This window comes from Belonocnema kinseyi, chromosome 8 (assembly GCF_010883055.1).
Source record: "Belonocnema kinseyi isolate 2016_QV_RU_SX_M_011 chromosome 8, B_treatae_v1, whole genome shotgun sequence".
Taxonomy (NCBI): Eukaryota; Metazoa; Arthropoda; class Insecta; order Hymenoptera; family Cynipidae; genus Belonocnema; species Belonocnema kinseyi.
In genome coordinates this window covers 143,311,641-143,320,977 of record NC_046664.1, presented here as the reverse complement: position 1 = coordinate 143,320,977, position 9,337 = coordinate 143,311,641, and positions in this window count along the sequence as shown.

Here is a 9,337-nt window from a genome sequence, read left to right as displayed (position 1 = left end):
ACGGATACTATCTGACGCTAAAAGAAGTCTAGAGCGGAGAAAGAGGTGGGTCAGAGAAAATCAACAGCTTCTCTCTGACCCATCTCGACTCTTCCAAGACCCTCCAGTTACTGTCGACCACCCGCCCAAACACGAGGAGGTCGAAATATTTTGGAGTGAAGTCTACGAAGTGCAGCATAGACTGGACGAAGATTCAGAAAATATAAATAGCTTCAAGGAGCTGTGTGATGCCCTCACAACACCTGATGAAGAATGCCCACCCATCACTACCGAGGAGGTGAAAAAAGTATTAAGAGGGATGAAGAACTATTCCGCTCCGGGACCAGATTGTATCAAAACCTTCTAGTGAAAGAAGTTTCCTTCAACCCATCAGCATTTGGCCCGTATTTTCACCTCATATTTAAAGTCGGATGAGGCGTTTCCGGAGTGGTTGGTGGAAGGGCATACAATACTCCTGCCGAAAATAGGCAACTTAGCTGACCCGAAGAATTACAGGAGAACCTGCTCATCGATAGATGTGTCTGCAAAGATGCAGCATTTTACCAGCGTGACCTATCGATGGCCTGGATTGGTTATCGGAAAGCTTTCGATTCGACCTCCCACAGACTTATCATCTGTCTTATGGAAAGCTTAAAGGTTCATCCGCAAATCGTTAGTTGCATAGAGAGATTGATGCCGCTTTGGAAAACCAGATTTACTATCTCATCTGGAAAAAATCGTGTGACAACTATCAAGGTCACCTTTCAGAACGGTGTCTTTCAGGGCGAAAACATAAGCCCTTACCTTTTGCGACAAACCTGCAGATAGAAAGATCGAACGATATACTAAGGAAATCTGCCGAGTTTAAAGGAGCATTCATAAGTTCTCCTCTACAAAATATTTTTGTATTATCTTTCTCAGTATTACCTGCATTTTATTTGTATCTCTTTCACTTGTAAATACCGTACTTTATGGATACTCCTTTATAATGCCAATTTTTCACTCCGAATACAGGTTTAATTTTAAAAAATCTAGACAAGGTGTATGTAATTCTAGTTATTTCTTGTAAAATGGAGAAATTCATGTTTAGAGACTAGGTTCTAGTTCCAACGCCCACCAGATGGTTTCTTCGTGTGAATATCCGTTTTATACAATAAATTAAATGTTTTAAATCTTTTTTTTTTAATATCCATTTATTCAATATTTAAACAATTGCCAATTAAAATATTAATTGTTGGTAAATACTCTTATTGATAAAAACAGTTTATTGGTTAAAAAATGTTTAATGATTTAAACATTAAATGTTCATATAATTTAAAATAATTATTTGTTCAAACATATTATACAGAAAATAGAGATGTATTTTTTATTGAACATTTTTACCGATACACACATTTTATTAGTTTCAAAATTGTTGATGCTCCATATTTTAAATGTTCAAATAATTGAAAATAATTATTTGTTTAAGCAATGTTTCAAAAAAATTAATTGTTCGCAAATATTTTTATCGATAAAAACAGTTTTTCAGTTAAAAAATGTTTGATTATTTAAACTTTAAATGTTTAAATAATTTAAAATAATTATTTGTTTGAACAATTTTGATACAAAATTAATTGCTGCTTAAGATTTTTATCGATAAAAAACATTTTATTATTTTTAAAATGTTTAATGATTTAAGCTTTAAATATTTGAGTAATTGAAAATAATAATTTTTTAAAACGATTTTTACAGAAAAGTAATTGTTTTTGATCATTTTTATCGATAAAAACATTTGATACATTAAAAATTTTTGATGCTTCAAATTTCAAATTCTTAAATAATTAAAAATAATTATTTGTTTAAACAATTTTTACAAAATATTAATTGTTACTGAATATTGTTATCGATAACACAATTTTTTAGTTAAGAAATTTTGAACACTGCCTAACTTTAAATGTTTAAATAATAAAAATAATTATTTGTTTAAATAATATTAATTGATTTTCGTTTCCGGCATGAAAGTGTAAAGTAGTGGGAATTGTTGATGCTGAGTTTTTTTGATATTGTGGTGAAATTTGAGGTGAGTGGATTGTGGAAGTGTGTAGAAGAGTGTGGATGTGAGAAGTTAATTGATGGATTGTGAGATTGGAAAGGAGAGGTAGATATTTTGGAGGATTGAGACAGATTTGTGTGGAAGCTTGTTTAGAGATTTGTGACAGGGTGAGAGAACTATGCTTATCGGGTTGGTAGTAGCAGGATTGGGTAGCGACGCCAAAAGGCGAGACAGGTACCAGACCGCGACGGTAGATAGAGGCAGGAAAGCATAGAAAGCGGGAAAGTTTGAATTTGATTCATGGCTAGCGGAGCGAGTATCTCCGCGTATGAAACAGATCTAGAGCAGAAAGTGATCAGTACGCCGAAAGAAGAGATAAAGGAAAGGAAGGCAAGGGTGAAGTACGAAAAAACTAGAGAAAATGAAAAATTAAGAGCAAAAAGCGTAGGTTCAATCGAGGCTTTTATCAAAAGGAAGAGATAGGAGAGGGAAAGCAGTAAAGAGAAGGAAGATATCGAGGCGAGCGTGAAATATCAAAAGATGTTTAGATCGCCGCCGGAAAAGCAGAGTTTGGTAGCGAAAAGTGATAATATTAAGAGGGCTGTCGGAAGCGGAGATGAAAGTGAAGTTACGATGAAAGAGGAAAGACTAAAGGAAATTCGCGAAGTGATGATAGAGGTAATGGGAATTTATGAAGAAAAACAGGAGGAAAGGGGAGATGAATTAAAGAAGGAAATTAGGCGCGAAATGGTTGAAGTTAAGAAGGAAATAAAAAAATGGAAAGAAATCAGGAAAAAGTTAGAAAAGAGGATTCAGTCATCAGAACAAAAGCTAGAAAAGCAGGAAGAAGATAATAATAAAAAGGTAGAGGAAATGCAAGATAGGATGAAGAAACTTGAAAGCTCGAACCGGAATTGTGGTGGGGGAGAGAGTGGCAATAAGGAGATGGAAAGGTTGAGAAAAATAGAACAAAGAATTGAAAGGAAAGAGAGGGAAGAAAGAAAATTAAACATAGTGATATAGGGTATAAGATTAGAGGGGAAAGAGCTGAAGGAAGGGGTGGACGAAGTACTAAAAAGGATTGGTGCTAAGGTAGAAATAGAGGAAATGCGAAATGTAGGAAGGGAAGTGCGAAGAGGGGAGATAATGGTACTGGTGAATTTAAAGAAATGGGAACATAAGAGGGAGGTGGTGACAAAGAAAAGGTTATTATGTGGAAGTCCAGAGAGGATAGAGGATGATTTGAAATGGGTGGAATGGAAATAAAACATAGGTTAAGTATGGGAGAATACAGACAGAGTGTGGTGGGATTGGGATGAAGAAAGGGGACAGATAGTAAGAAATAAGGTGCAGGGAAACTAGGAGAGGAAGGAACAGCAGATAGGAAAATAAAAAATAGTAGAAAGGAAAAAAAGATGAGAAACGAAAGTAGGGAAGAATGGAAGATTTGTTACTGGAATATAGCAGGATTGGAAAGAAAGGATAGGGAGTTTATGAGACATTTGACACAATGGGATGTAGTCATAATGATGGAGATGTGGCGAGATGAAAAGGGATGGGCAAGAGTAAGGGGATGGTTACCAAGAGGTTACAAATGGCAAGTGCAAAATGCAAAGAGGAAGAATAGAAAGGGCAGGGCAATGGGAGGAATGGTGTAGGGAGTAAGGAATGAATGTATAACAGGGAAAGATAAGAAATACAGGAAAGAACAAAAAGAAGGATTAATAGTAGGAGAGTTAATGATGGGAGGAGAAAAGTGAAAGGTAGTGGAGGTTTATGTGAACCGTTATATGCAGGAGAAAGTAGAGAAGATGAAAGAAATGATTGAATAAAAGAAAGAAGAGAGTAGGCTGATAATAGGTGGAGATTTCAATGCGAGAACAGGTGACAGAGGAGGAAGGGAATGGAGAGAAGAAAGAGGAAGAAACCCCAAAGATAGGGTACTAAATGGGAAGGGAAAAAAGTTTTTAAAGAGCTTGGAGGAGTTAGGATGATATATCTTAAACGAAAATATAGAAGGAGATGAGAAAGGAGAATATACACGCTCAGGAGGTGAAAGGGGAACGGTAATTGATTATGTGATAGTGGATGATGAGGTAAGAGAGAATGTTAAGAAACTAGAGGTAGGTGATTATGTTGATTCGGATCACTTTCCCTTAATATTAACATTAGAGGGACAAACAAGCAATAGCAATATGATTAAAAGGGGAGCAAATGTGAAAAGTATAGGAAAAGGGGATTGGTCAAGGGAAGGAAAAGAACAGTTTAGAGAAAAAGTCAGAAATATCAAAATGGAAGAGGGAAATGTTGACGAGGAGATGGAAAAAATTATAAGAGAAATAAAAGTAGGATTAGAGTGCACAAACAAAAATGAAGTTAGTAAAGGGGGGAATAGAAGTGGGTGAGATGAGGACTGTAAAGAGAAATAAAAGGAGGTCAGAAAGGAATTATAAAAGAGGAGAAAAGCAAAAAGTGATGGGAAAGAATATAGGGAAAAAAAGAAAGAGTATACTGAGTTGTGTTATCAAAAGAAAGAGGAAGAGAATAAAAGGTTTGAGGAAGAGGCGGAGAAGGCTAGGACAGAAGAAGAGGTATGGAAGGTAGCAAACAAAGAAAGAAAAAGAAGAAAAAGTGTAAACCAAGAAATTAAAATAGTAGAATGGAAGAATTATTTTTTGGATTTGCTAGGAGGAGTAGAGAGAAAATTTGCAATGGGAGGAAAATATGATAGAGAAAGAAATGAGGAAGAGGACATATAAAGGGAAGAAATAGTTAAGGTTTCAGGAATAATGAAGGATGGAAAGGCATCTGTATAGATGAGATTCCAAATGAAGTATGGAAATATGGAGGGGAGGAACTAGAGGAATGAAGATTGATAATGTGTATAAAGTATTTGTAACTATTTTGTCGGAGAGATTGAAGATAGAAGTTGAAGAAAAAAAGATCGAGTCACCGAATCAGACAGGGTTTAGAAAAGGAATAGGGGTAATGGACAATATCTATATTCTGAACTATTTAGTAAATAATAGAATTAAAAGAGAAAAAGAGGCAATGATCTGTTTCACTACAAGGGTAGTGAAACAGATATGGGGAATACAAAAAAGAAGGCTAAAGAAATTGGAGAAGCAGAATGTGGTTATTTGATACGCTGGTATGGCCAGTATTAGGTTATGGAGCAGAGATATGGGGATAGAAAGAAAGGAAAGATATTTAGAGCTTACAAGAAAGGTATATAAAGTGGACACTAGGGGCAGACTGGCGGACGCCAGGATGCATGGTGAGAGAAGAAGCGCAAAGGGATAAGTTAAGTATTAGAGCCGGAAAGACGGCATGGAAATTTGAGACGAAGATTAGGGAGGGAAAGGGAGGGGAGATGGCGGGAAAGTGTTTGATAGAGGTAGAAGCGATGAGAGGGAGGGCGATCGAATTAAGGAGATAGGAAGAAGAAAGGAGGGAGTTCTTTAATGATAGAGAAATAGAAGACGGGACTAGAGTAAACTATGAAGAACTGGAAAAAAGTGAGAGGGACAGACAATTAATAGAAAAAGAAGATGATTGAGGAATCAAAATGCAATAAATGGTATAAGATGATAAAAAAGGAAGGAGTGCTAAAGTATTTAGAAAAGGGATGGAGAGAGGGAAGGTGTACCAGAATAGCAAGATTCAGATTGGGAAACGAGGTAAGGGAAGGGATGTACTGGAAAAAACAAGAGAAAAGAAAGTGTAGAATATGTGAATGGGAGGAGGAAACATGGAAGCATGTATGGGAAGGATATAAGAGAGGAATGGAAGATAAAGGAAGCTGGCAACAGAATGTGTTTAAAATTCTAGGGGAGGATGGATTAGGAGAAGATTGGATGAAGGAGTTCGAGGGTGCCAGAGGAGCAAATGAGAGAGAATACAAGAATGCATGTGAAAAAAGACAAATGAAGGTATAAAAAAGTAAAATAAAGAGGAAACGGAAGTCGCTTAGATTAGAAGCGTAAAGATTGTAAGTAATGTTAAGGTAAAAGTTAATTAGACTAAGATGAGTTTGCGTTCTCATGCTCTCTCTCTCTCTCTCTCTCGCTTGCACTCTCACTTTCGTTCGCTCGCTCACTCGTTTGCTAATAAGTCCTTAATTGCGCTATCGCAGGAAATAGAGATAAGGAACTAAATATAAGGCTTATGTAACCAGTTGTAAATAATTGTATATATAGAAAGGATAAGATTGAAAAAAATATATAGATATAAGCAGAAAGAGTGTAAGGAATGGAAGTCATGTAAACCCTTAGGGGACACATTAGAAATAAAGAAGTAATAATATTGATTAAAAAATAAATCAGCTAAATCATGGTTTTATGCAAAAATAGCCATGTTTGAGACTTAAAAAATAATCCTAATGATAATTTTTTTTTTAATATTTTTTTGTAAAGCATTTACTGCATCACTGAATAAGGAGGTTCCAAAATTTCATGAGATTCTATAAATAATTTATATGTTAGATTTTAGAATTAAGAAAAACGGACATTTTTCCATGTTAAACTCCATAAAAAATTAATATAGATTTGACCCAAAAGATCCATGCATGTTGAATGTATTTTTTATAATTTGATTCTCTTATACCCGTATGGCAGAGATTCATGGTTATCAACTTGCCTCCGTTTCAAGTTGACAACTTTACAGAGCTTATTTGCTTAAGATTTAGATAAGATCATTTTTTATTGTGACAACATCATGAAGCGGTGTACGTCGAATGGCTTGATAATTTAAATGGATAGAGTCTGCATTTTCTAGGAAGTTTTTACGGGTGGGCTAAAAGTTTATAAGGCGTGATTTGTTTTAATTTAAGGAGACACCTGATATTCAGTACTGTCAGGTAAAGCTACTATTTAGGCATAAAACTTGGGCCCCCTAGAAACAAATTCTCGAATAAAACTACCAACCCGTAAACTTCAAGCTCATCCTTCAAGTCACCTAAAAATTTACCAACCGGTGAAATACAATCTTCTGTATTATTACGATCGATGAAAATGACTGAATCAGTATCGTAATACAGAGTACGGTTAGCCAGTTTAGAAAGATACTTATACAATACTAGCCGAGCTTGGGCTGTTGCATATGTCGCAATCACGATGTTTGATATATTAGAAGGTGTATGAGTATTTTTTCAAACTGGTACGCTATATACAAGGTTGTGTTATTATCCGGGAGTATATTGCTGATCTTAACCTCTTCATTGGCTGCAAGCTTGAGCAATTCCTCTCGTTTCTTCACAATATGGGGTTGGGGTAAATTTTCACGCGGCCCAAATTTACCGTGAAACGAATTCCGACACAACTTGGAAACCTTACGCAGCCCTGCATTTTTTTCACTTTAAACTAGCCTAGCTCAATGCCTACTTTTGTTTTTATCTCCTCTTCATACGCTTCCTTCGAAGCCACGTCAACATATTCTCGAGAACACCCCTCAGATTCTTGATTCCATTTTATAGAATGTATTAACATATGAGGTAAAAAGGCCCCCTTCGCTGGAGACGGTGTTAAAACATGTTTTTTTGTGATGCCAAATTCAATAAATATTTGTAATTTTATACCCCAATGTTACATTTTTTTTAGTTTTACAGAGACCCATGTGCCCTCAAACTCCCGTGATGTTGCTTCAGAGTGTGGGCAATTACCTTTTTAAACGTTTACGCAACATTGGCGACAGAGAACGAACATGAGTTTATTATGAAACCTTGTTGATGAAATAAGGTGATAAAGTGATTGTGATGAAAATATACGGAGTTTAATTAAATAATCGACATTGTTTATATCCGTATTGTCGACTTCTGTTAATATTTTCAAATTATCGCCGACATACACATCTGGATAACCAACAGGAAACTTTACTGATTTTAAAACTTTTGGGTACAAAGAATGAACGTCAAGATACCGCATTTTTTACCATCTTTTATCTTATAGTAACACCAAGTGTTACCAGTACGTCCTCCGGAAAACGCACATCGAGGATTTAAGGGTTCGTTAACAATAAAGGGGTGATTTTGATGATATTTTTTAAGCCTACATCAGTTTTTTGCAGTTAATTAAAATCACGCTCTCACATCTCTGTAACCAGGTAACCGTTTCGCCTCATTTGATCACTTTGTGCGAGCATTCTTTCGTAACGGGCTTTAAGAATCTCATCCGAGCTGTTTAGTTTGCTCTCACGGTTATCAGGATAGCAACGTACACACCCATATCAAAAGCAACCGTGAAATTATAAAACACGAGCCAACTTATTTAATTCATAAAAAGCATCTACTACATTTCCTTATTTTAAACGATTTTCATGACCTCTTCCAGCATGAGCGATGGTTACACCCCGTTTTTGCTCTTCACTAATTAACCATTCTACAGACGAGACAAGCGCGTCGCAGAATATCGACATCGTTCGTACAATATCCAACTAATTCTTTCTAAAAATTAAAACGATAATTGCGTTCAGAATGTTTCTCCTCATACCACTTTAAAAAATTATCCCTTGCAGATGCGGAGATGGTATCTGGTGAATAATATTTTAAATCCAGTAATGGTCCAATATAATTTTGATTTTAATGAATACTAAATAAATAGGGGAATACACATTATTTTCCCCGCACCTGTAAGGCAAACGCTGTGGGTTGAGCACTTAACGCTATCTGTATATAATTAAAGCTGTTGGTGAAACGCGTTTTTTTAACATCCATGCTAAGAATTTTAGAGCCATTTTAATGTGACACCATGTTCTTTCTCATATGTTATGTGCAATGCAGACGATTTTATTGAACTTTTTCATAGGCCTGAGGGCAAAGTTTAGAAAATCTGCAATACATTTATCCCCTTTAAACAAGTATTCGCGAATACCACAGTGGTCACAGGATTTTTTATGTCTTCCTCTTCCAGACAAAATGTACACACTTGGCGTACTACAGATAAATTTGGTATGATGACATTTTTAGTCTCGTCACCTATAACTCTTTCATCCTGTTGCGTCTCTAAGTCATAAAATAGAAAAATCACGGGTTTTTCGGCATTTGTTTATGATTTAATAGGTCGCATGTAGCATCTATGATTAAACTTGCATATCTGTTTACAAATATTGCAAAATGAAAAACCGCACATGTGGTCTTTGAATTTTACAATATATGTCATAATTACTATTTCATACATGTCATAAATACTATTTAATACACAGGGTGGTGTTTTATAACATGCAAGACACTTATTTGCACACTTGTGGGCACTTATATGTCGGTAGCCTTTATTACACTCGAGGCAAAATAACCAATTTGAACATACTCCTGTCAAATTTATAATGACGTCA